The sequence below is a fragment of the Hibiscus syriacus genome, unplaced genomic scaffold (genome assembly GCF_006381635.1).
Source record: "Hibiscus syriacus cultivar Baekdansim isolate YM2019G1 unplaced genomic scaffold, ASM638163v2 tig00002840_pilon, whole genome shotgun sequence".
Classification (NCBI taxonomy): Eukaryota; Viridiplantae; Streptophyta; class Magnoliopsida; order Malvales; family Malvaceae; genus Hibiscus; species Hibiscus syriacus.
This window is the reverse complement of record NW_024061947.1, coordinates 5982598-6008094: the sequence shown is the minus strand read 5'-3', so window position 1 is coordinate 6008094 and position 25497 is coordinate 5982598. Positions and strand designations below refer to the sequence as shown.

Below are 25497 nucleotides of genomic sequence, written 5' to 3'. Positions count from 1 at the left end.
TCCCACAACGCCCAAAATTGATATTGTGTCTTTTACACTTTGTCGTAATGGTGAAAATTATGAATTGAATATAAAGTTAAAAGATGATCCATTTATTGAACATTGCTTAATTTGCTTCGAATTAATTAATTACAGAAAATTCTTTAACTTGAAAGAAAATCTCGAAATTAGCAATCCTCTATCGACCTCCATCAGGAAAACTAACTCGACTATTTCTTATCAATAAAAAAATATTCATTCATTAATAAATATACAAATTGAATATAAATGAGAATCAACCATTTACCTTCACAGACAATGAAATAAATTGTGAATTAAAATAACAATGTATCAGTAAAATAAATTAATTAGTAAAATAAAATTGATTTATTTCAAGTCTGTATTTGTTCGTACGTCGTGTTGAATTATACCACTTCGATTAAGTGATACTTTCCTTGCCCGTTCTACAAATACAAATTCTTGAAATACATTCTAATAACAATACTAAAAGTATAAAAAAATTAATAAAAGTTAAATATATATATATATATATATATATAATGCGTTGAGTCATGCTTGTATTTCATTAGGTAAGTGGTTACATCGTAGGGTAGGTATTACATAACCTGTCTGTAGAAACACTGTTAATACTATTGGTGCATGCTTTTGACGTTAGCGCTCAGGAAGATAAATGGTTACTTCCACGTGGTAGGGAAGGGGTAACATTTATAATATATATTATATATATATATATATATATATATAACAGTTCATGCACACAGTTCAATGTAAGATATTGCTAGTAAAGAAATTTTAATACAGGTACTAAAAAAAAAAAATAACACATTAATAATAATATAGACTTAAATAAAATACCCTAAAAACATGGAGGATCAAATTATAATTACACCTAAAACACTTAATATTAAAACATTAACCAAAATAAAACAGACATAAATCCCTGGGCCAAATTCGAATATTAGTAAATATAACATAAAACATAAACTAGTGACTGAAATTAAATTATTGAAAACTAAAAGATCGAAATAAAACAACAATGATTTCATTGTCAAAATATAAGGTTCCAAGGGAGAAAGGACTTAAATAGAAATTACCCCCTCACGCTGAAACACACATGCATCAGACCCTTAAACGATGTCATTTTGATTAATATATATATATATGTGAAATATAAGGCCAAAAAAGGCCTATACTTCCCATTTGATTCATTTCCAAGTAGAGAAGAGAGAGAGAAAGAGTGAGAGCTCCAGAGAGCTCTCGGGAGACGGCGAGCCTCCGCCGTGCCGGCTGCCAACTACCGGCGGTGGCCGCCGTACGCCGGCGCCGAAATAGAAAGATGAAGACGCTATTCGACGCGTCTCCAGGCCCTGAGCAAGGATCTGGACTTCATTTGGCCTAAAAGTGGCTCAAAAGTAGTGGATCTAAGGAGAAACCTCTCCATCTCCGGCGACGAGGTATGTTCTCTCATCTCTCTCTTATTTTCTTTTCCATTTTAGAATATGGGTTTTGGTTTTTTTTTATTCACTCTCTGTTTTTTTCCTTCGAATCCTCCTCTGGTATTTTCGAATCCCCCCCTCTGCTTGCTCCCTTTCCTTCTCTGTCTTTTTATTTTCTTGTTCTCCACCGAATGCCCTTGTCGTTGCATGCTGATTTTCTAGGTGCTTGGTGATGTTTTGATGGGTTTAGTTAGGATTTGTAATATTTGCTTTTGACTTTGATGATATTGTTTGTCTATGGGTTTGGTGCAAATTTGTCGATGGTGGTGGATCACGCGGCTCGTTGGTGGTGGCTCGAGATGCCTCATCAATGGTTCGGCTTGAGCTGGTATGCGGTGCGGCTCACATGCGTGGTGGCTGGCATTGGTTTAGGGTTCCAAAAAACCCTAATATAGATGGGTCGGTTCGGGTCATCCAGGTCTTGCTCCAGCTAGATTTTGTAATTGAGTCTTGGGGAACTTGTAATTTGGGGCTGAAATTGGGCTTCGAATTAAGCCTATAAAATATGCAACAATCTAATATTAATATTAATAATAATAATAATAATTTTTAAAGCCCGGACAAAAACAAGTGTTCACGGGTAGTTTTGGTGTATGCCGGATTTATATAGATGTCTTAGAGCAATCGTGATTTTTATCACCTTTTGTCAGCACTGTCTTAGGATCTTAATATTTGTCTGCATTGTATTGCTTTTGCATTACATGTTTGAGAGTCAATTAGTAGAACGTTAAGGGGGTAATAGAAGCTATAGTAAGGGATGTTCGGAGTTGGCGTTACATTTTTGGGGATGATTCAAGTTTGGATCTTGTAAGGATATTTTTTGGACCGTTGTTTATCCTTTATATGTGGATTTTAAATAAAATACAATATTTATCATGTAAAAAATTAAAAATAGTGTAATTACGAGATAATAAATGACCATAATTTTCTCAACAATTGACTAAGTAAACATATATTACACACGTAATTGTTAAACTTAAAATCTTTAAAGAGAACAACATTTTTCTTAATCACTAAACTTGCTTGATCATTTATCGGATTTGGATATTAAAATTTGAGACATTGCATATATTATAATTGCTCTTTGATATTTAAACACGTGTTATCTCCCCTACAAAAGGGCTCATCACCATAGTGAAGGCTTGGTCCCAAATCCCAATAGCCAGGCATCATCCCATATGTTAACTGTTGTTCCATTACCAAGCAGTCAGCCGGTACCCGCTGTCTAGTCCCCTGGGCCCTGGAACTTCACAGTCTCCTTTCAGGTATAAGAAGGGTTAATGCCTAACCTTGAGGTCAAAAAATCCCTGTTCAAAAAATATTAATATATTTGCAAGCCAAGTAGTGACATAATTAAGGTATATAATAATAACCCACGGGGATTCGTGTATATGTATCTATGTGGGATGTAGTTTAGTGACTGTATTTTTTTTTGAATGAAAGTTTTGTGACTGTAGAAGACGAGAGACGGTGGAGTACTGTGTAACAGGCGGAACAGGATTCATAGCAGCTTATCTGGTGAAGACCTTGCTGGAGAGAGGTTGCCATGTGCGCACCACCGTCCGAGATCCAGGTCTCCCTTCTCTTTCTCCACGTGTTTTATTAGTTTTATGATCTGAATATTAATTTCATGATTATGAGCAGAGAATGTGGCAAAGGTATGTTTGCTTAGGCAGATGAAAGGGGCCAAGGAGAGGTTGAAGATTTTCAAAGCTGATTTGATGGAAAAAGGAAGCTTTGACGACGCTATCCAAGGCGTTCATGGCGTTTTCCATACCGCATCTCCCTTTCTTGTTCCCTGTGACCACAACGTTCAGGCAAACATCTCTTTGTCCTTTTCTTTTTTCCTCTTTTCAACACTCACAAATTCGGACGGACATAAGATCTATGTAAGGGCTAGGGCGAACTTGAACTTATGATTGGAGGTGAAAATAAATTTTCAATAGAAAATTCATAGATATAATCTAAAATATATAGAAATTTTAAATTTTTAGGGGATAATTATCTCACCCGTTCCGACTAGATCTATCCCTATACACAATCACACACTTTTCAAAAAAAATTATCTATTAAAATATTGTTTAAAATCTTTATTAACCAATACGTACACATTCTCGTATATATGTAACTGCTCAAGTTTATTATGTGTTATATATATATATATATTTTTTGAAATACCTAGAAAACGTAAAAATAATATAGTAAAATTTTAGGCATTTGTTAGACCCAACACAACACTTGCGTTTTGTGAAGGCAAATAGCCAAAAATGCACATGCAATGATGCCCACTCGCACGCTTCCATAAAGTTTAAGCATATTTTAGCTTGGAAAGTTTAAGCATATTTTAGCTTGGAAAGTTTAAGCATATTTTATGAGTGAAATTCGCAAATGTGGATTAAATTATATTGAAATATTTTTTTATTATTTAATTCTAACACCTATAAAATAAGTATTATTTTTTTCATTTTGTTAAAGAATAAACACCATATCTTTAGTTGTCATTAACTCTTATTACAGAGGTGGTTTGATATGTCAGATTAATATACAAAAGTGAAATGTTTACTTCTGCAACTGGTTGAAATTTTGCAGAAAACTTTGATCGATCCATGTATAAAGGGCACCATGAACGTGCTGAGATCCTGTACAAAAGCAAGCAGTACTGTAAAAAGGGTTGTTCACACCTCTTCTTGCTCTTAAATATGGTACCGGATTGATGTCCAGAAGCTGCAAATTTCCTCCCTTAACGAATCCCATTGGAGTGATCCAGACTACTGCACACGCTACAATGTAATCATTTTCTTTATTCCTATGTTAAATTGTTTTGTTGGTCCTTGTTTCCCTGGAATATTGATTGGTTTCTATGCAGCTGTTGTACGCATATGCAAAGACGATAGCTGAGAAAGAAGCATGGAGAAGAGCAACAGAAAGTGGGATCGATCTGGTGGCCGTGAACCCATCTTTTGTGGTTGGTCCTTTGCTTGCGCCACAACCAGCAAGTACTTTGCAGTTGATACTCTCCATTGTTAAAGGTTTAATTTCTACACATTGATGCTCACAACTAGTGACAGATACATAGTTTTATGCTAGGGGCGTAACCGGATTATCAATAAAATATATAAAAAAAATTCTAAATTATATAAGAGTTTGAAATTTTCAGGATGCTATCCTGGTCCCATCCCTCTACCACACCGAACATTTTAAGCTAATTCTCTCCCATCTGTTCATAGAGCCATGCCATGGTTTGTGTTTTTGAGATGTTGATGCGCTGAAACATCGACTTAAGCTAATTCTCTCCCATCTGTTCATAGAGCCATGCCATGGTTTGTGGTTTTGAGATGTTGATGCGCTGAAACATCGACTTACATACCAGGTACGAGAGGCAAATACCCCAACACCACAGTTGGGTTTGTGCACATAGATGATGTGATTGCGGCTCACATTTTAGCTATGGAGGAAAGCAAAGCATCGGGCAGATTGGTATGTTCCGGCTCGGTAGCTCATTGGGGGCAGATCATTGAGATGCTAAGGGCCATATATCCCTCCTATCCTCTTGAAAACAAGTGAGTTACACACATTTTCTCTAAGTTCACTCCTTTTAAAATTTACACCTTTAACATAAAATAATACGTCGGTCAGCGTTGCATCGCAGGTGCAGTAGTCAAGGAGACAACAATGAACATAGCATGGATACGAGCAATGTAACAACCCGGAAAAATTAGAATATTATTAAATTGAAGTTGGAGGCTTTAATTGTGAAAATTGGTAAACTGTGAGGACTAAATTAAAAGATTTTAAAACTTGGAGATTGTTTTAGAGTTCAAGAAAATTCAGGGACCAAGCTCTGAATTTACCCAATAAAATTAGGTAAGGATGGTATTATATGTTGTATCGTGGTTTTCTGTTTCAAACAGAAAACCACGCCCAAATCCTCTCCCGAACGCCCAACATCAAACCCCGATCCAGACGCCGTCCGAATTCCGATCGTTGTTTTGAAACCACCGTTGTGTTCATCTTCAAGCGAGGAACAAACCCTTCAAATTAATTGAAGTGAAACGCTGCCAAACGTCGAGAATTTACAGTCAAAGTCTCGACGTTATTTTTAGATCCATCGCCGAGAAAAACTTAAATTCACCGCCGATCGTTGTTCCGTTTACGACACCTCCTGCACCATCGTGTTCCTTGTGTCGTTGCGAGTCCGCCGGTGTCAACCTTGTTCGCCGTTGACGACGGCGCGTGAGGAGGTGGAGCAGTCTAAGATTCGGCCGAGTGGGAATACGAGCTCTCCGCCGTTCAAAAATTTGAACCGATCGTTGTAAGTATCTCGAAATCGCTCAAAATAATTTTTAGAAATTTTTCCGGGAATTTTCCGACACCGTGGCACTGTTCACGCGCCGCACGCGCCGCCGCAGGGAGAGTGAGCTGCTGGAAAACCGGTTTGACCAGTTTTGAACCGGTTTGGCCGGTCTGAACCGGGTTGACCCGACCCGACTGACCCGACCCGACCCGACTGTTGACCCGACCCGACTGTTGACCCGACCCGACCGTTGATCGTTGACCGTTGACCGTTGACTTCCTTTGACCAAAACTTAAAATGGCTTTGACTGAGCATTAAACGACCGTTAATCTTTTCCGAGTATACCTATCCTGATAGTTTTCGACGTGCCGAATCCGTTTCCGCTGTCCGTTTCATCAAATTCGAATCTGAAGGCCTCCAAATCGACGGTCAAAGTGGTTGACTTTGACTTTGACCAAGAATCTGAATTTTCGGAAAGTCATACTTTATGTTTTTCGACGTCCTGATTCCGATTCCGCAATCCGTTTGGCCAAATTCAGACTCGAAATACCCCAAATTGATAGTCAAACTCGGAAAATGCTTAGATACTTAAGAATTTTAGCTTTGAACAATTAAGTAAGATTTGGGGCTGATAAATTATTGTTATTTGAAGGTGCACGAGACTCACCGGATCGTTCGATAGCTCGACCCAGTTCTTCTAGATCAGTTAAACCACGTATATCAGTATTCACTCGTAAGACTCGTAAATTTTATGATTTTAGAGGTTTATTTATGTTACCCATTAGTAATATAGTGATATTATAAATTAGGTTCGAAAACTGTAGCAGAGCGTGGTGAAACCAGCAATCAGTAGATCCACGATTTGAACTATTATCGAGGTGTGTTCCCTATTTATTATTGAACTATTTTATTTGTTTTAATATGTGGTACACTGAATTATTTGGTTACCGTATTGTTGATGCACCGATTTAATGTGATGATTTATGGATTATGACTGTTATCTGATATTTGTTTTGAAATGGTATAGAATTACCATGTTTATGGTTTTATGGAATTTATAACACGGTGCAATTGAATTTTTGGAATATGAATTTATAAAGTACAGCTCTGATCAAGCTGGAAAATTTTACGGACCTAATGTGACTCTTAGGTAGGCTCTGCGGCCCTGAGATCATTCTCGGGTAGGCCCTGCGGCCCTAAGATGTGTTCTTAGGTAGGCTTCACGGCCCCGAAATCTATCTTGGGTAGGCTCTCAGGCCCTAAGATGTTCCCTTAGGGTAACGTTTTTTTAAAGAGATTTACTGCAGTATAATTTTATGAGACTTTTTGGACTATGATATGTTTAGTGTACCTATAGTGATTTTATGGTAATATTGGGACACACTGAGCCTAGCTCACTTTTCGAAAATGTTTTTCCCCTTTCAGATACTGTTGGTTAGATACCCTGGATTGAGCACTTGGAGGATCAACATATCTCTTGAAGTATATCTGATTGTAATGTTTTTACCTTACAAGTTGACTTTATTTTGTTGACATGGACCTTATTTTAAAGTATGGGATTTTAATATGATGACATTTTTACTATTACTATTCGGTTTATCGTTATTTGATTTTTAAGATATGTTTTAAATTAATTTATTACTTATTGGTATTATATTTACAAGTTAGGTTTTGATAGTATGATTTATTATAATTTCATGTCATTTATAATGTGATTTTACATTGTTTGAATAACGGTTTCGGAAAAATGTCTTAAAGAATCATAATGTGATCCACTAGACTTAGTCGAAACGCATAGGCCGGGTCTAGGGGGTTACATTTATTGGTATCAGAGCTTTTGGTTTTTAAACCTCGGACTGTGTATGAGTCCAAATTGAAAATACGATTTTGAAATATTTACAAAACGAGTTACTAAGGTCATGTCACAAAGTTATTAAATTTTTAACTGTGTTCGAGACTCCAAGTGCTTATCTAACCCTAAGTTTTATCTTCTGTAGCAAACTTGAGATCCACAAAAAATGAGTGCTAGACGTGGTCGTCGAACTAGCCGTGGACGAGGTCGAGTGGCTAGATTTGCAGATCCGATCAATGAGATACGAGTAGATCCCCCACCTCCGATAGGTGATCTTACTCCTTCGACCCTAACGAATCTGCCTCCTACCGATGGTATTGGCATGACTACACCGATCATAAGAGCGACCGATATTGAGCCAGAATCTACCGGAGTTGCTTTGGATGAGACTTTTGGTAGACAGTTTCTGCAGTTGATACAGGGAGCAGTCAGAGCTGCTGGTGTTGTATCTGAGGTTCCTATTTCGCAAACTCTAATTGCTAATGGGGTCAGGACTTTTGGAGGACAGCTTGGAGGAATTCCTACTGAAGCAGAAGATTGGCTACAGGATACAGAAAGACGCATGGATCAGTTGGGTTTGGACTCAACTAAGAGATATTTGGGGGCAGTAGCGATGTTAGATGGCAATGCCCACACATGGTGGGAGTCAGTGACCGGTAGTGTTCCTACCGATCGTTTGACATGGGATTTCTTCAAGGACCGTTTTCGGAGCCGATTCTTGGGTGAGCGCTACTTAGTCCAGAGACGACAGCAGTTTCAGGACTTGGTTCAGGGTGACATGACTGTTTCAGAGTATGAGATAGAGTTCTTGAAATTGTTAAAGTATGGAATCAGTATGGTGCCTACCGAGAGAGATTGATGCCGTAAATTTACCCTCGGACTCAGATACGAGCTACGTAGGCAGGTGGTAGCCCTTCAAGATGAGATTTTTGATGTGCTGGTAAGCAGAGCCAAGGATGCTGAGGAGATGGAGGCGTTAGCTTCTGGTAGAGAGCGTGTTGATCAGGAGCGATCTAGGAAATCTTTTGGCCCTACTGAATCGTCCGCACAGTCTGGTAAGAGGACTCGTACTTCAGCCCCTCAGAGGAGCAATACACGCTTCAGGCCTACAACATCATCACCTTCAGCTGTTAGTAGAGGTGGTTTTTCGGTTCCGATTCTAGTGCATCAGTGTGACTTTTGTGGGAAACGACACAGAGGAGAGTGTTATAGGAAGACCGGAGCATGTTTTCATTGTGGATCTAGTGGACATTTTCGGAAGGATTGTCCTCAGCTAGCTTCGTCTGAGCGGACCGCTACCAAGACTCCTGTGCGTTCTCAGACAACAGTACAGACTCCAAATAGAGATCGTAGCCAAGTAAAGGCTCGTGGTTCAGCGTCCAGGACAGACAGTAGAGCCCTACCTCAGCAAAATAGAGGGCCAACAGTTTCTGAGGCTAGACAACCAGCCTTGGTTTATGCCACTAGACATCGTGATGACAGAGATGAGCCTGAGGTTATTGCAGGTACATTTACTATTTATTCCATTCCATACTTTGCACTATTGGACAATGGCTCCACCCACTCTTATGTATCGAGCTCAGTATCTCGAAACCTTCAGATTCCGATCGAGAACACTAAAAATACTGTTACAGTTACAAGTCCAGTAGGACACGCGATATTAGTGAATAAGGTATTTCGGCGTTGTCCTTTGGAGGTGCAGGGAGAAATTTTTCTCGCTGATTTTATGGAGCTTCCTCTAGAGGAGTTTGATCTAATTCTTGGGATGGATTGGTTGAATAAACACAAGGTAAATCTGGATTGCGAGTACAAGCGAGCTACCCTGAAGACTTCAGATGGTCGGACTGTTGTGTTAATTGGTGAACGGCGTGGCTATCTCTCCAATATAGTTTCAGCGATGGAAATTGATCGTATGATCCGAAAGGGATATGAGACGTTCATTGCCTGTATTTTGAACACTAAAGGTGCATTGTCCACAATCGAGGAGATTCGTACAGTTAGCGAGTTTCCTGATGTTTTTCCTGAGGAGTTGCCTGGGTTACCTCCTGATAGAGAGGTAGAGTTCGAGATTGAGACTTATCCGGGATCTTCACCTATTTCTATGGCACCTTATCGCATGGCTCCAAAGGAACTTAAGGAGTTGAAGGTCCAATTGCAAGAATTATTCGATCGAGGATTTATCCGACATAGTACTTCACCATGGGGAGCTCCAGTTTTGTTCGTGAAAAAGAAGGATGGGTCTTTAAGGCTATGCATTGATTATCGGAAGTTGAACAAAATGACGGTCAAGAATAAATACCCACTACCTAGGATTGATGACTTATTTGATCAACTGCGAGGAGCTATTGTATTCTCTAAGATTGATCTTCGTTCGGGGTATTATCAATTGAAAGTTAAAGGATCTGATGTTGCAAAAACGACCATTCGTACTAGATATTGTCATTATGAATTTTTAGTGATGCCTTTTGGTTTGACGAACGCTCCTGCAGCTTTTATGGATTTGATGAATCGGGTGTTCCGACCATATTTGGATCAATTTGTGGTGGTCTTCATTGACGATATTCTGATCTATTCTCGTACTGAGGCAGAGCATGACGAGCATTTGAAAATCGTTCTACGGACTTTGAGAGAGCATCGTCTATATGCCAAACTAAGCAAGTGTGAGTTTTGGCTTCAAGAAGTGTCGTTTTTGGGGCATATTATTTCTGTGCGAGGTGTTCAGGTCGATCCCAGCAAGATAGAGGCTATTATAAATTGGAAACGACCCAAGAACATCTCTGAGATCCGCAGTTTCTTGGGCTTGGCTGGTTATTATCGACGTTTTGTTGAGGGCTTCTCGATCATTGCTTCTCCTTTGACAAAGTTGTTAAGGAAGAATGTGCCGTTTGATTGGGGCGAGGCACAACAGGAGAGCTTTGAGAAATTAAAGGTGGTTTTGACTCAAGCACCAGTGTTGATTCAACCACAGTCCGGGAAGGATTTTACAGTGTATAGTGATGCTTCACATTCAGGACTTGGTTGTGTTTTAATGCAGGAAAGTAAGGTGGTGGCTTATGCATCCCGTCAGCTGCGACCGCATGAGTGTAATTATCCTACTCACGATTTGGAGTTAGCAGCAGTGATTTTTGCCTTGAAGATTTGGAGACACTATCTTTATGGAGAAAAGTGTTATATTTTCACGGATCATAAGAGCTTAAAGTATCTCCTGACCCAGAAGGAGCTTAATTTGAGACAACGGCGCTGGCTAGAGCTTCTGAAGGATTATAATTGTGTGATTGATTATCACCCTGGTAAAGCTAACATTGTAGCGGATGCTTTGAGTCGAAAGACGATATCGGAGTTGAGATCTTTAATGGCCATGATGAATTTATATGACGATGGCACTTTATTAGCAGAATTGCAAGTTAAGCCGACCTTGGTTGATGAGATCAAGGCTAAACAACCCCTTGATAGCTCCTTGCTTTCCATCTTTGAGCAAGTAGAGCATGGGACAAACTCAGATTACGCAATTGATCAGGATGAAGTTTTATGTTTTAAAGGTAGATATTGTGTGCCTGATGATGGTGAGTTGAGGCAGACTATCCTTACTGAGGCTCATAGTAGTCCATATGCTATGCACCCCGGAGGAGATAAGATGTACCGGAATTTGAGAGAGAGGTATCATTGGATTGGGATGAAGAAAGACATATCTAATTTTGTGGCTAGGTGTTTGACTTGTCAGCAAGTTAAGGCAGAACATCAACATCCATCAGGTTTGTTACAGCCTATCAAGATTCCTGAATGGAAATGGGAGCGTATTACTATGGATTTTGTTACCGGTTTACCTATGACTCCTTCGAAAAAAGATTCAGTTTGGGTAATTGTTGACAGACTTACAAAGTCAGCTCACTTTATTCCTGTGCGGGTAAATTATACTTTGGACAAGCTGGCGAGATTGTATATTTTAGAGATTGTCCGATTGCATGGTGTTCCATTGTCTATTATTTCTGATCGAGATCCGAGATTTACTTCGAGATTTTGGAAGGCGCTACATACGGCTTTGGGAACAAGATTGGATTATAGCACATCCTTTCATCCACAAACTGATGGTCAATCTGAGAGAGTGATTCAGATTCTGGAGGATATGCTGCGGGGTTGCGTAATTGATTTTCATGGTAGCTGGGAGAACTTTTTGCCTTTGGCTGAATTTGCTTACAACAACAGTTATCAGACCAGCATTCGTATGGCACCTTATGAAGCACTCTATGGGCGTAAATGTCGCACTCCGATATGTTGGACTGAGTTGCGTGATAGGAAGACGTTGGGACCTGAGTTAGTGCGAGAGACGGAGGACACATTCAAATTGATTCGTGACCGTCTGAAAGAGGCATTTGATAGGCAGAAGTCTTATGCAGATCAGAGAAGAAAAGATATTGTTGAAACATTTTAATATTTCGATATAACAAATTAAGTTAAATGGATTTTAAGATTTTCCAAATGATTTTCTAAGTATATTCGATATAACTATTCGAATATCAAAACATTACTCCAAATATTTCAAAAATCATTTTTGATCCTTACTTAAGTGTAAAATTAAGTTTTAATCATAAAACAATTTCAAAATATTTTACAAAGTATTTCGAACCAATTCAAAGCCAAAAATTCCAGAATACTCAGAGGGAACCGATTCCCCCCCATAGGAGGAACCGATTCCCCCCTGAATGGTTTGGCTCCGAGATTTCCAGAATGCTCGGAGGGAACCGATTCCCCCCAAGGGGGTACCGATTCCCCCCTGTTCAACGGTCGAAATATTTGAATTTTACACTTAGGGAACCGATTCCCTATGATAGGGAACCGATTCCCCCCACTGTCCAAGCTGTTTTATTAAATGTTTTCACACTAAAACGGCTATAATATCTTCTCTAATTATCCCCAACGTTCAGAAGTGATTCAAGGTGTATTTAAGCAAGCTTAGAAGCCATTGATCAATAACAAGAAACATCAAGCAACTAGAATCAAGAGAGAATCAAAGAGAAAGCATCAAACCTCAAGTTTGAGCATTTCAAGCCCATTTTCATTCAATATTCATTTTGCTTTCAAGAACACTTTTTGTGCTCAATTGTATTCATCTTTGAGTGTTCTTTTCTTTGTTCTAGAATTGTGCAAACATCTTACCTTGTGAGGTTTTCTTGTAAGTTTGCAAATTTGTAATCTTCTCTTTGAGAAAAGAGTGTTCTCAAGAGTTGGGGTATACTCTTGAGGGAATTGTAAGGTTATCTCTTTGGCCTCAAAAGAAAGAACAAATTAGTGAATTTGTTGGAAAATCCTTAGTGTGGATAGCTAAGGTAGTGGACGTAGACTTTGTTTGAGAAAGTCGAACCACTGTAAATCGCTGTGCAATTGCTTTCAATTTTCTGCAAAAGCTTCCACAAAATTTTTATTGCCAATTCACCCCCCTCTTGGCCAATTTCGTCATTCGATTAACTCAACAATTGGCATCAGAGCCTAACTCATTTGAAGGTTTAATCGCCTCTTGAGTCGATCCGGGAAGAGTTACATCGATTACAAAGTCATCAATGGCCTCCACTTCAAACTTCGACTCCGGTCTTGATTCGATGCCCGTCAACAAGCCTCCTTTCTTCAATGGAGCTAACTATGCCTATTGGAAGAATAGAATGATGTACTTCATTCAAGCAAGTGACATGGGAGCATGGAATGCTGTAGAAGAAGGATACATCAAACCTCTCACTCATCCAAGGTTGTGGAGTGAATGAGAGACAAGAATGTTCCAGCTCAACTCCAAAGCCATCCATATATTTTTTTGTGCTCTTGGACCAGATGAATACGGAAGAGTTTCATCGTGTACAACCGCCAAAGAAATATGGGACAAACTTCAAGTCACACATGAAGGTACAGATGAGGTAAAGAAATCAAAAATTAGTATTCTAACGCATAGCTATGAAAATTTCAGGATGAAACCAAATGAAGACATCAAAGCTATGACGGATAGATTTTCAACGATTGTCAATGGTCTCAAATCATATGGAGAGATCATCTCAAATGAAAAGCTTGTGAGGAAGTTAGTCTACTCCCTCCCAAAATCATGGCAATCAAAGAAGACGGCAATCATCGAGTCTAAGGACCTATCGTCCTTAACTCTTGAAGAACTTATCGGTTCACTCCTCACTCATGAGATGATGCTTGAAGATGAGGTGGACCTTGATAAAGTTGAAGAGACACCAAAGGAGAAGGAGAAGAAGAAAAACATTGGAGTTGCTCTCAAATCCACAAAAGATGAGAGTGATTCTAATGATGATGATGACGAGGAAATGGCATTGTTTGCCAAACGGTTCAGAAAAATGATGAGACCTTACCAAGGAAGAAAATTCAAACGAAACGAAGGCCTCAAAAATGAACCAAAAGAGAAGGACCCAATCATTTGCTATGAATGCAAAAAGCCGGGGCATGTCAAATATGATTGCCCACAATTGAAGAAAAAGGGTCAATCAAAGAATAAGCACAAGGCTCATGTGGCTACATGGAGCGATGAAGAAGGTTCCGATGAAGAGGAACAAGAAGTAGCAAACTTGTGCTTGATGGCATTCGGGGAAGATTCTAAGGGAAAGGAGCATTGCTACAAGGCACGGGAAACAAATTCAAACTCATGGTACCTTGATAGTGGATGCTCAAGACATATGACCGGAGACAAAAGCCGGTTCATTGAGCTTAACGCCAAAAATGGAGGAGAAGTGACTTTTGGAGACAATTCAAAAGGTCACATTGAAGGTATTGGTACAATAGGTAATACCTCTTCCATACAAATTAAAAATGTTTTATATGTGAATGGATTAAAGCATAATCTATTGAGTATTAGTCAATTATGCGATAAAGGATTCAATGTCTTATTTGAAATTAATGGTTGTAAAGTCATTGACATTGCATCTAATCGGATTATGCTTGTTGGTCATAGAATAGGAAACATTTACATGGTGCATTTAGATTCTATTGATATGACTAATTTATGCCTAGTTGCTAAGGATGAGCATGATAGTTGGTTATGGCATAGGAGACTAGGTCATGCTAGTATGAGTGTTTTGCAACGGCTAATTCAAGGTGATTTAGTTCGAGGGTTGCCTAAGCTTAAATTTGATAATGATAAAATCTGTGATGCTTGTGCTAAAGGAAAACAAAAACGAGTTTCTTTTAAATCTATTAATGATGTATCAACTAGTAGAGTATTACAATTGATCCATTTAGATCTTTTTGGGCCAACTAGAACTACTAGCTTGGGAGGAAAACAATATGCATTTGTCTTGGTAGATGACTATTCTAGATACACTTGGGTTCTATTCTTAAGTACTAAAGATGAAGCATTAGAAAATTTCATCACATTTTCAAAAATAATCCAAAATGAAAAAGGTTACTCTATCACTAGTGTTAGAAGTGATCATGGAACTGAATTTGAAAATCTTGGATTTATTGAGTTTTGTAATTCTAACGGTATTAGCCACAATTTTTCAGCACCTAGAACCCCTCAACAAAATGGAGTTGTTGAGAGGAAAAATCGAACTTTAGAAGAAATGGCTAGAACCATGCTTTGTGAAAATAATTTGCCAAAATATTTTTGGGCGGAAGCCACAAATACCGCTTGTTATGTTGTAAATCGAGTAATGATTAGGCCAATTTTAAAGAAAACTCCATATGAAATTCTCAAAAATAAAAAGCCTAACATTAGCTATTTTCATCCTTTTGGATGTAAATGTTTTGTTTTAAACAACGGTAAAGAAAATCTTGGTAAATTTGATGCTAAAAGTGATGAAGGAATTTTTCTGGGTTATTCCTTAAATTCTAAAGCTTATCGTGTATTTAATAAAGAACTTTAGTTGTAGAAGAGTCTATACATGTTGTTTTCGATGATAATCCCCTTCCGAGGAAGGATTCTTCTGTTAATGATGATGTAGGTATTGTACAAGCAAATGACGTTAGACATTACATTGGAGAATCATCATCAAAGGAAGAAACAAAAGATGAGGAAACTCATGATCCCCTCGAGAATCCAACCATTGAAGAAAGGGAAGTATCTTTTCCAAGAGAGTACAACTATGTCAAGGATGGTGAAATTATAGGTGATCTATCAAAAGGGGTAACTACTCGATCTTCTCTTAGAAATATCTGTAATTATGTTGCATTTATTTCATGCATAGAGCCTAAGAACATCAAAGAAGCATTAAAAGATGAACATTGGATTATGGCTATGCAAGAAGAATTAAATCAATTTGAGAGAAGTAAAGTATGGACATTAGTTGAAAGGCCTAGTGATAAATCTACTGTAGGTACTAGATGGGTTTTTAGAAATAAACTTGATGAAAGTGGTAATATAGTGAGGAACAAGGCTAGACTTGTTGCTCAAGGCTATACTCAAGAAGAAGGCATAGACTATGATGAAACATACGCTCCCGTAGCTAGGATGGAAGCAATTAGAATGTTATTAGCATTTGCATGTTTCAATGAATTTAAATTATATCAAATGGATGTTAAAAGTGCATTTTTAAATGGTTTTATAAAAGAAGAAGTGTACGTGGAACAACCTCCAGGTTTTGAAGATTCAAATTTTCCGGATCATGTTTTAAAATTGACAAAAGCTCTTTATGGTTTAAAACAAGCTCCTAGAGCTTGGTATGAAAGATTGTCAAATTTTTTAATTGAAAAAGGTTTTTTAAAAGGAAAGGTTGACACTACATTGTTTTTAAAGAGAAAAGGTAAAGATTTATTAGTAGTTCAAATTTATGTTGATGATATAATATTTGGTTCTACTAATGATGTTCTTTGTCAAGAATTTTCTAAGCTAATGCAAAGTGAATTTGAGATGAGCATGATGGGGGAGCTCTCATTTTTCTTGGGACTCCAAATCAAGCAAAGAAAAGATGGCATCTTCATTAATCAAGCTAAGTACGTCAAAGATATGCTCAAGAAGTTTGGACTGGAAAATGGGAAACCTCATAACACTCCAATGAGCTCTTCAACAAAGCTTGACTTAGATGAAGGAGGTAAATGTGTAGATGTTAAATTATATAGGTCAATGATTGGCTCTTTGCTTTATCTAACTGCAAGTAGACCGGACATTATGTTTAGTGTTTGCTTATGTGCTAGATTTCAATCATGTCCTAAGGAATCACATTTACTAGCTGTTAAGAGAATCTTTAGATACCTTAAGGACACTCCTAGTTTAGGACTTTGGTATCCTAGAGACTCTAGTTTTAGCTTGCATGTTTTTTCTGATGCGGATTATGGAGGATGCAAATTAGATAGGAAAAGCACCTCCGGTACTTGCCAATTCCTTGGAAATATGCTGATTTCTTGGTTTTCAAAGAAACAAAATTGTGTTGCATTATCTACCACTGAAGCTGAATACATTTCAGCTGGTAGTTGTTGTGCACAAGTTTTATGGATGAAACAACAACTTTTTGATTATGGAATTGAAGTAGGTACTATTCCTATCAAGTGTGACAATACTAGTGCTATTTGTCTCACTAAAAATCCCATCCAACACTCTAGAACTAAGCACATTGAAATAAGACATCACTTCATTAGAGACCATGTCACTAAGGAAGATGTAGTTCTAGAATTTGTTGATACTTTGCACCAATTAGCGGATATCTTTACAAAACCCTTAGACAAGGAAAGATTTTGGACACTTAGGAGAGAATTAGGTTTGACCAATCTATCTTCACTTAGTGTTTAAAATAATTTTAGCACTTTTAATAAATCTTGAAAAATGCTTATATTTTTTGATTGCATTCTTGCTATTAGTTAGGGGGAGTTTGTGATTCTTAATGAAAATTAATTTTATGTTCAAAAATCAATTAAAGATTAATTTAATTATTTGAACATAATTAATGTTTGATATATGAGTTGCCAATACCACTAGAAAAGATTAATTTAGCATTTTGTGCTTAAAAATTCGGATTTTAGCATTTTGGTGCAGAGGGAATCGATTCCTCCCCCTGAGGGAACCGATTCCCCCTTTGAAGGGGAACCGATTCCCCCCACAGGGGAATCGATACCCCCCTGGGGATCTGTTAAAATCGAACAGAAAACCCCAAAATCCTAAACCCTCATTTTATTATTTCTTCCACCGTTTTCACCCTCTAAACCCCTCAAATCTCCATTTTTGCCTCAAATCAACGATATTAATCGGAATTTGCTTCATAAATCATCTTCCAAACCTGTTGGAATCATTAAAATCGTGCAAACAACATCTAAATCCACTCAATCTTCATATTTCAAGGTAAATTTTTCTAAACTCTTTATTTCATTATTTTTGAACATAGGATTAGTTTCAATTAGTTCTAGGTTGAAATAGTGATCGGGCATTGATTATTTAGTGATTAGAAACTAGATGTTACAACTAATTTCATCAAAAACACAAGAATTTTTCAAATTTTTTAAAATTTTCGAAATAAAAAAAAATGTTATTTTTCAAATTATTGTGTTTTGATCAAATTATATTGTTATTATGAAAAACTATACATATATTGTTTCTCAAAACCATATTTTTCAAAAGTTTTTCAAAAACTTTGCCCATTAGGATTGTTTTAGAGAATCTTGAAATATTGAGGACTCATTTGAGTTTTGGGATTAATTGAATTGCATACACTTGTTTTAAAATTGCAGGTTATTATATCTATTCCGATTTCCTTCACCATGTCAAATCCTAAACGTCCTAGGTCTTCATCTAGTCGTTCTAGTCGTCAACCAAATCCACCTCAAAATCCTCATTCTATTCCAATTTCTAATCCCAATCCCACTGATCCTAACTTGACTATCCAAATTCGTGTTTCAATCATCCTGGGTCTAGAAATCACCGATATTGGTATTATCAATATTTCGATTCTTACAAAATCCGGGAAGAACGTATTCCTTCTCGTCAAGCTATGTTAGCTATCGATTTTAAATATCTTCCCATTTTACAAGAATGGAAATTTGATAAACTATTTGATCTTGAACCCATCGTTTACCATCAACTTGTTCGTATATTCTACTCTAATGCTGTATGTGTTAAAAACCAAGCTGAAACAGAAACTATAGGAATTCGTTCCTACCTCCTAGGACAATTCTTATATATTGACCCGGCATATATAGCCAATACATTTGGATTAGATAATGATGGTATCTCGAATGAAAAACAAATTTTAGGTTCTCGTTACAAAAGAAGAGATAGTGCGAGTGTCTTAGACCTACATGAGCGTTTTCTTCATCTAATGATTTCTTGGTGGTTTCGACCATCCGGAGGTCGTTATTCTACTCTTAGAGCTTTGGATCTTTGGTGGTTACATTGTTTCGAAAACCGTATTAAAATTAACCTACCTCAGATTATTTTTGCTGAAATTGTTGAAACCGTAAATCTTGTTCCTAACAAGAAACACTGTTCATCTCTAGTTTACGGTTGCTTTTTGAGTAATCTGTTTTCCAAAGCTGGGCTTAGAGTAAGTCTAGATGCCGTTTTTCCTCTTAAGAAACAAATAAATCTTCTTTCCTTAACGAGAGCGGGATGGGTAAAGGACAAAGAAACCGGTGAATGGGTTCGTTCTTCTACTCCGGGAGCTAGTTCTTCACAAGCTCCACCCGAAGCTGACGAAGATCCCGAGTTTGAACAATTAATGAGGGATATTGATGAAGTTGAAGAAGAACCTGATCAGCCCGAAGAGCAGCCCGAGGAGCAAGCACAACAAACGCATCAAATGCCTCCATATTTTCAATCCTTTATGGAGACATTCGATTACCGATACGCTACCATGGACTCGCGTTTTTCCTCTATAGAGTCTCATTTATCCACAATGAGAGCTCAACAATTAGAGATTCTTCGGGAGATGCGTGCAAACAATGAATCAACCAACGCTCGTATAAATGAACTCACACACGAGATGGCCGCAATGCGAGCCCGTTTTCCTCCTACCGATCCGGATGCTTGATTTTATGTTTAGCTTTAAAACTTTGAACAAAATGAATATTGTTTCAACATTTTGATATGTTTGATTTTGTGGATTGTTGGATTTTGGATATATGAATGGTGTGAACTTATATGTTTGTGTGTGTTTATTCATTTTTGCATCATTTACATTATCATTAGCAATATGACCAATTTTGCCATATCACATTATTTATGAATATTGATTTATGAAACTAATGGCTAACCTCTCTTTTGATTATGATCTTAGCAGCTTAAGCTTATAATTAATAAATCAATTGGCTAAATGATTTACAAAACCTTGTTTTACAATGTCTTTTTGATTTAACAAAAAGGGGGAGAAGAATAAGTGTTAAAGTAAGGGGGAGTAATTTCTAATTTTAATTTTCTAATTTCAAAACTTGATTTCAAAAATCTTAAAATTACTAAAATGTTTTGTTATATCAAAAAGGGGGAGATTGTTGAAACATTTTAATATTTCGATATAACAAATTAAGTTAAATGGATTTTAAGATTTTCCAAATGATTTTCTAAGTATATTCGATATAACTATTCGAATATCAAAACATTACTCCAAATATTTCAAAAATCATTTTTGATCCTTACTTAAGTGTAAAATTAAGTTTTAATCATAAAACAATTTCAAAATATTTTACAAAGTATTTCGAACCAATTCAAAGCCAAAAATTCCAGAATACTCAGAGGGAACCGATTCCCCCCATAGGAGGAACCGATTCCCCCCTGAATGGTTTGGCTCCGAGATTTCCAGAATGCTCGGAGGGAACCGATTCCCCCCAAGGGGGTACCGATTCCCCCCTGTTCAACGGTCGAAATATTTGAATTTTACACTTAGGGAACCGATTCCCTATGATAGGGAACCGATTCCCCCCACTGTCCAAGCTGTTTTATTAAATGTTTTCACACTAAAACGGCTATAATATCTTCTCTAATTATCCCCAACGTTCAGAAGTGATTCAAGGTGTATTTAAGCAAGCTTAGAAGCCATTGATCAATAACAAGAAACATCAAGCAACTAGAATCAAGAGAGAATCAAAGAGAAAGCATCAAACCTCAAGTTTGAGCATTTCAAGCCCATTTTCATTCAATATTCATTTTGCTTTCAAGAACACTTTTTGTGCTCAATTGTATTCATCTTTGAGTGTTCTTTTCTTTGTTCTAGAATTGTGCAAACATCTTACCTTGTGAGGTTTTCTTGTAAGTTTGCAAATTTGTAATCTTCTCTTTGAGAAAAGAGTGTTCTCAAGAGTTGGGGTATACTCTTGAGGGAATTGTAAGGTTATCTCTTTGGCCTCAAAAGAAAGAACAAATTAGTGAATTTGTTGGAAAATCCTTAGTGTGGATAGCTAAGGTAGTGGACGTAGACTTTGTTTGAGAAAGTCGAACCACTGTAAATCGCTGTGCAATTGCTTTCAATTTTCTGCAAAAGCTTCCACAAAATTTTTATTGCCAATTCACCCCCCTCTTGGCCAATTTCGTCATTCGATTAACTCAACAGATATACAATTTGAGGTTGGTGATCATGTCTTCTTAAAAGTTTCACCGTGGAAAAAAAGTATTGAGATTCGGACGTAAGGGTAAATTGAGTCCAAGATTTATTGGACCATTTCGTATCTTGAAGAAGGTAGGACCTGTTGCATACCAGCTTGAGTTGCCCTCTGAGCTCAGTCGTATTCATGATGTCTTTCATGTATCAATGTTGAGGCGATACCGTCCAGATCCAAATCACATCATTCAGGTTGAGAATGTAGAGCTGAGACCTGATTTGTCATATGAGGAGGAACCCATCCATATCTTAGAAAGAGATGAGCGAGTTCTTCGGAATAGGCGTATTCCAATGGTCAAGGTTCAATGGAGTAATCGAGGCCCCTCAGAAGCTACTTGGGAGATATTGGAGTCAATGGAGGCTCAGTTTCCTCAACTATTCTCATAAGGTAAATTTCGAGGACGAAATTTCTTGTAGAGGGGGAGAATTGTAACAACCCGGAAAAATTAGAATATTATTAAATTGAAGTTGGAGGCTTTAATTGTGAAAATTGGTAAACTGTGAGGACTAAATTAAAAGATTTTAAAACTTGGAGCTTGTTTTAGAGTTCAAGAAAATTCAGGGACCAAGCTCTGAATTTACCCAATAAAATTAGGTAAGGATGGTATTATATGTTGTATCGTGGTTTTCTGTTTCAAACAGAAAACCACGCCCAAATCCTCTCCCGAACGCCCAACTTCAAACCCCGATCCAGACGCCGTCTGAATTCCGATCGTTGTTTTGAAACCACCGTTGTGTTCATCTTCAAGCGAGGAACAAACCCTTCAAATTAATTGAAGTGAAACGCTGCCAAACGTCGGGAATTTACAGTCAAAGTCTCGACGTTATTTTTAGATCCATCGCCGAGAAAAACTTAAATTCACCGCCGATCGTTGTTCCGTTTACGACACCTCCTGCACCATCGTGTTCCTTGTGTCGTTGCGAGTCCGCCGGTGTCAACCTTGTTCGCCGTTGACGACGGCGCGTGAGGAGGTGGAGCAGTCTAAGATTCGGCCGAGTGGGAATACGAGCTCTCCGCCGTTCAAAAATTTGAACCGATCGTTGTAAGTATCTCGAAATCGCTCAAAATAATTTTTAGAAATTTTTCCGGGAATTTTCCGACACCGTGGCACTGTTCACGCGCCGCACGCGCCGCCGCAGGGAGAGTGAGCTGCTGGAAAACCGGTTTGACCAGTTTTGAACCGGTTTGGCCGGTCTGAACCGGGTTGACCCGACCCGACTGACCCGACCCGACCCGACTGTTGATCCGACCCGACTGTTGACCCGACCCGACCGTTGATCGTTGACCGTTGACCGTTGACTTCCTTTGACCAAAACTTAAAATGGCTTTGACTGAGCATTAAACGACCGTTAATCTTTTCCGAGTATACCTATCCTGATAGTTTTCGACGTGCCGAATCCGTTTCCGCTGTCCGTTTCATCAAATTCGAATCTGAAGGCCTCCAAATCGACGGTCAAAGTGGTTGACTTTGACTTTGACCAAGAATCTGAATTTTCGGAAAGTCATACTTTATGTTTTTCGACGTCCTGATTCCGATTCCGTAATCCGTTTGGCCAAATTCAGACTCGAAATACCCCAAATTGATAGTCAAACTCGGAAAATGCTTAGATACTTAAGAATTTTAGCTTTGAACAATTAAGTAAGATTTGGGGCTGATAAATTATTGTTATTTGAAGGTGCACGAGACTCACCGGATCGTTCGATAGCTCGACCCAGTTCTTCTAGATCAGTTAAACCACGTATACCAGTATTCACTCGTAAGACTCGTAAATTTTATGATTTTAGAGGTTTATTTATGTTACCCATTAGTAATATAGTGATATTATAAATTAGGTTCGAAAACTGTAGCAGAGCGTGGTGAAACCAGCAATCAGTAGATCCACGATTTGAACTATTATCGAGGTGTGTTCCCTATTTATTATTGAACTATTTTATTTGTTTTAATATGTGGTACACTGAATTATTTGGTTACCGTATTGTTGATGCACCGATTTAATGTGATGATTTATGGATTATGACTGTTATCTGATATTTGTTTTGAAATGGTATAGAATTACCATGTTTATGGTTTTATGGAATTTATAACACGGTGCAATTGAATTTTTGGAATATGAATTTATAAAGTACAGCTCTGATCAAGCTGGAAAATTTTACGGACCTAATGTGACTCTTAGGTAGGCTCTGCGGCCCTGAGATCATTCTCGGGTAGGCCTTGCGGCCCTAAGATGTGTTCTTAGGTAGGCCTCACGGCCCCGAAATCTATCTTGGGTAGGCTCTCAGGCCCTAAGATGTTCCCTTAGGGTAACGTTTTTTTAAAGAGATTTACTGCAGTATAATTTTATGAGACTTTTTTGGACTATGATATGTTTAGTGTACCTATAGTGATTTTATGGTAATATTGGGACACACTGAGCCTAGCTCACTTTTCGAAAATGTTTTTCCCCTTTCAGATACTGTTGGTTAGATACCCTGGATTGAGCACTTGGAGGATCAACATATCTCTTGAAGTATATCTGATTGTAATGTTTTTACCTTACAAGTTGACTTTATTTTGTTGACATGGACCTTATTTTAAAGTATGTGATTTTTAATATGATGACATTTTTACTATTACTATTCGGTTTATCGTTATTTGATTTTTAAGATATGTTTTAAATTAATTTATTACTTATTGGTATTATATTTACAAGTTAGGTTTTGATAGTATGATTTATTATAATTTCATGTCATTTATAATGTGATTTTACATTGTTTGAATAACGGTTTCGGAAAAATGTCTTAAAGAATCATAATGTGATCCACTAGACTTAGTCGAAACGCATAGGCCGGGTCTAGGGGGTTACAAGCAAGATTCATCAGTTGGGGTTCCCTGCATTCAAATCACTTCCTCAAATGTTTGATGACTGTATCAAGAGTTTTCAGGACAAATGATTCCTATGAATTTCACATCACTTGGTCGGTCCTGTGCAAACTTTGGTTCATTTGGTTTTTCTCTTTCGTCAAATAAAATGTGTTTCAAATAACGTGCTCCTGCTAAAATGCAAATGACACATTAATTTAAGCAATTGGGTCCATGTTTTGGGTTCTGACTGGTATGGTTCTAAAATTTTATTGCAATAGTGTAACAACTTTCAATGGCTTTATACAAGGTTTCATACATTTTGCATTAATTAACTTAGTTCAGTCACAGTTTCAACTTTTGGTTTTGCTTTAGTTTCATCAACTAATTCCAACCAAAAGTGCTTCTTACATTGATGGTTTTTTAGGACAAAAAAACTAGATGTGTTCAAAAATCTTCAAATGTTCTTTTTAATGTATCGTTGCCTTTAGAAGAATTGAAACTGGTCCAGTAACCTTGTAATTGTTTTAATTATAATACTAAACTTTAGTTTTGATTTTAGTTATATCATTGGACTGTTAAATTTTAACCGCATGTTGATGTGAATGGATATTTTCTATCATTGTAATGTCATGGACTAGATGACGTCATTTTGGATCAACTATTGATGCAAAAGAAGATGTCGTTTTAGTCACTGAACTTTAGAGTTGTATCAATTTTGTCACTACACTTTAAAAAAGTTCAGTTTTATGCCCTAAACTTTTTCGATCGTTATTGATAGCAAATTGTTATCTGTCACCAATCGTCTTTTAGAACAAAATTAATATCAAAGCATTCGTATTTTACTCTTCTTTCTTCTTGGAAAATTGTTCTTTTTTCTTACATATTCCACGTGTTAATGCAAAGTGTTTTGATGATAATCGTGCAACAACTCAATGGATAACATTGTTTGGATGATAGTAGATTCTACTATTTTTGTCGAGAGAAGTCGTTTTAGTCACTGAATTTTAGGGTTCGAATAATTAACCCTATTTGTCAAGCACAACAAATTCTTTGGAAAAAGGATTTTCTTAAAGAAAAGTCATTATAATGATTTTGAATCCTAAAAGGAGTGAAGTGATTGGCTTTTTTATTTTTTAGGGTAAAATACACAACCAGTTCCCCAATTATATGAAATTATTTGATTAAGTTATTCGACTATTAAAAATTACATATGACATTGTTTTATTAAGTTCAGCGGTCATTAAAAGTTACAAAATGATCATCTGACTATTCATATGTTCTAAATTCATCCCTTTCATTAAAAAATTACGACCGTCTGAGTAGAATGTTAACATTTTGTCTGGGATATGATAAAATCATATTTTAATATCATCTGTTGACACCATGTTGCTTTTAAGCACATGTTTGACAACATAATATTTCAAGCACTAGCTTAATATCATAATATAAACGAAGAGTTGATCTACTAAATATAGCTCAAATGGTTCTAAAATCATATTTT

At 37.3% G+C, this 25497-nt stretch overlaps 1 pseudogene; it reads left to right on the top strand.

The window, feature by feature from the left end:
- Window positions 1–1210: 1210 nt before the first annotated feature.
- LOC120155657 lies at window positions 1211–24244 on the top strand (annotated as a pseudogene).
- Window positions 24245–25497: the final 1253 nt, after the last annotated feature.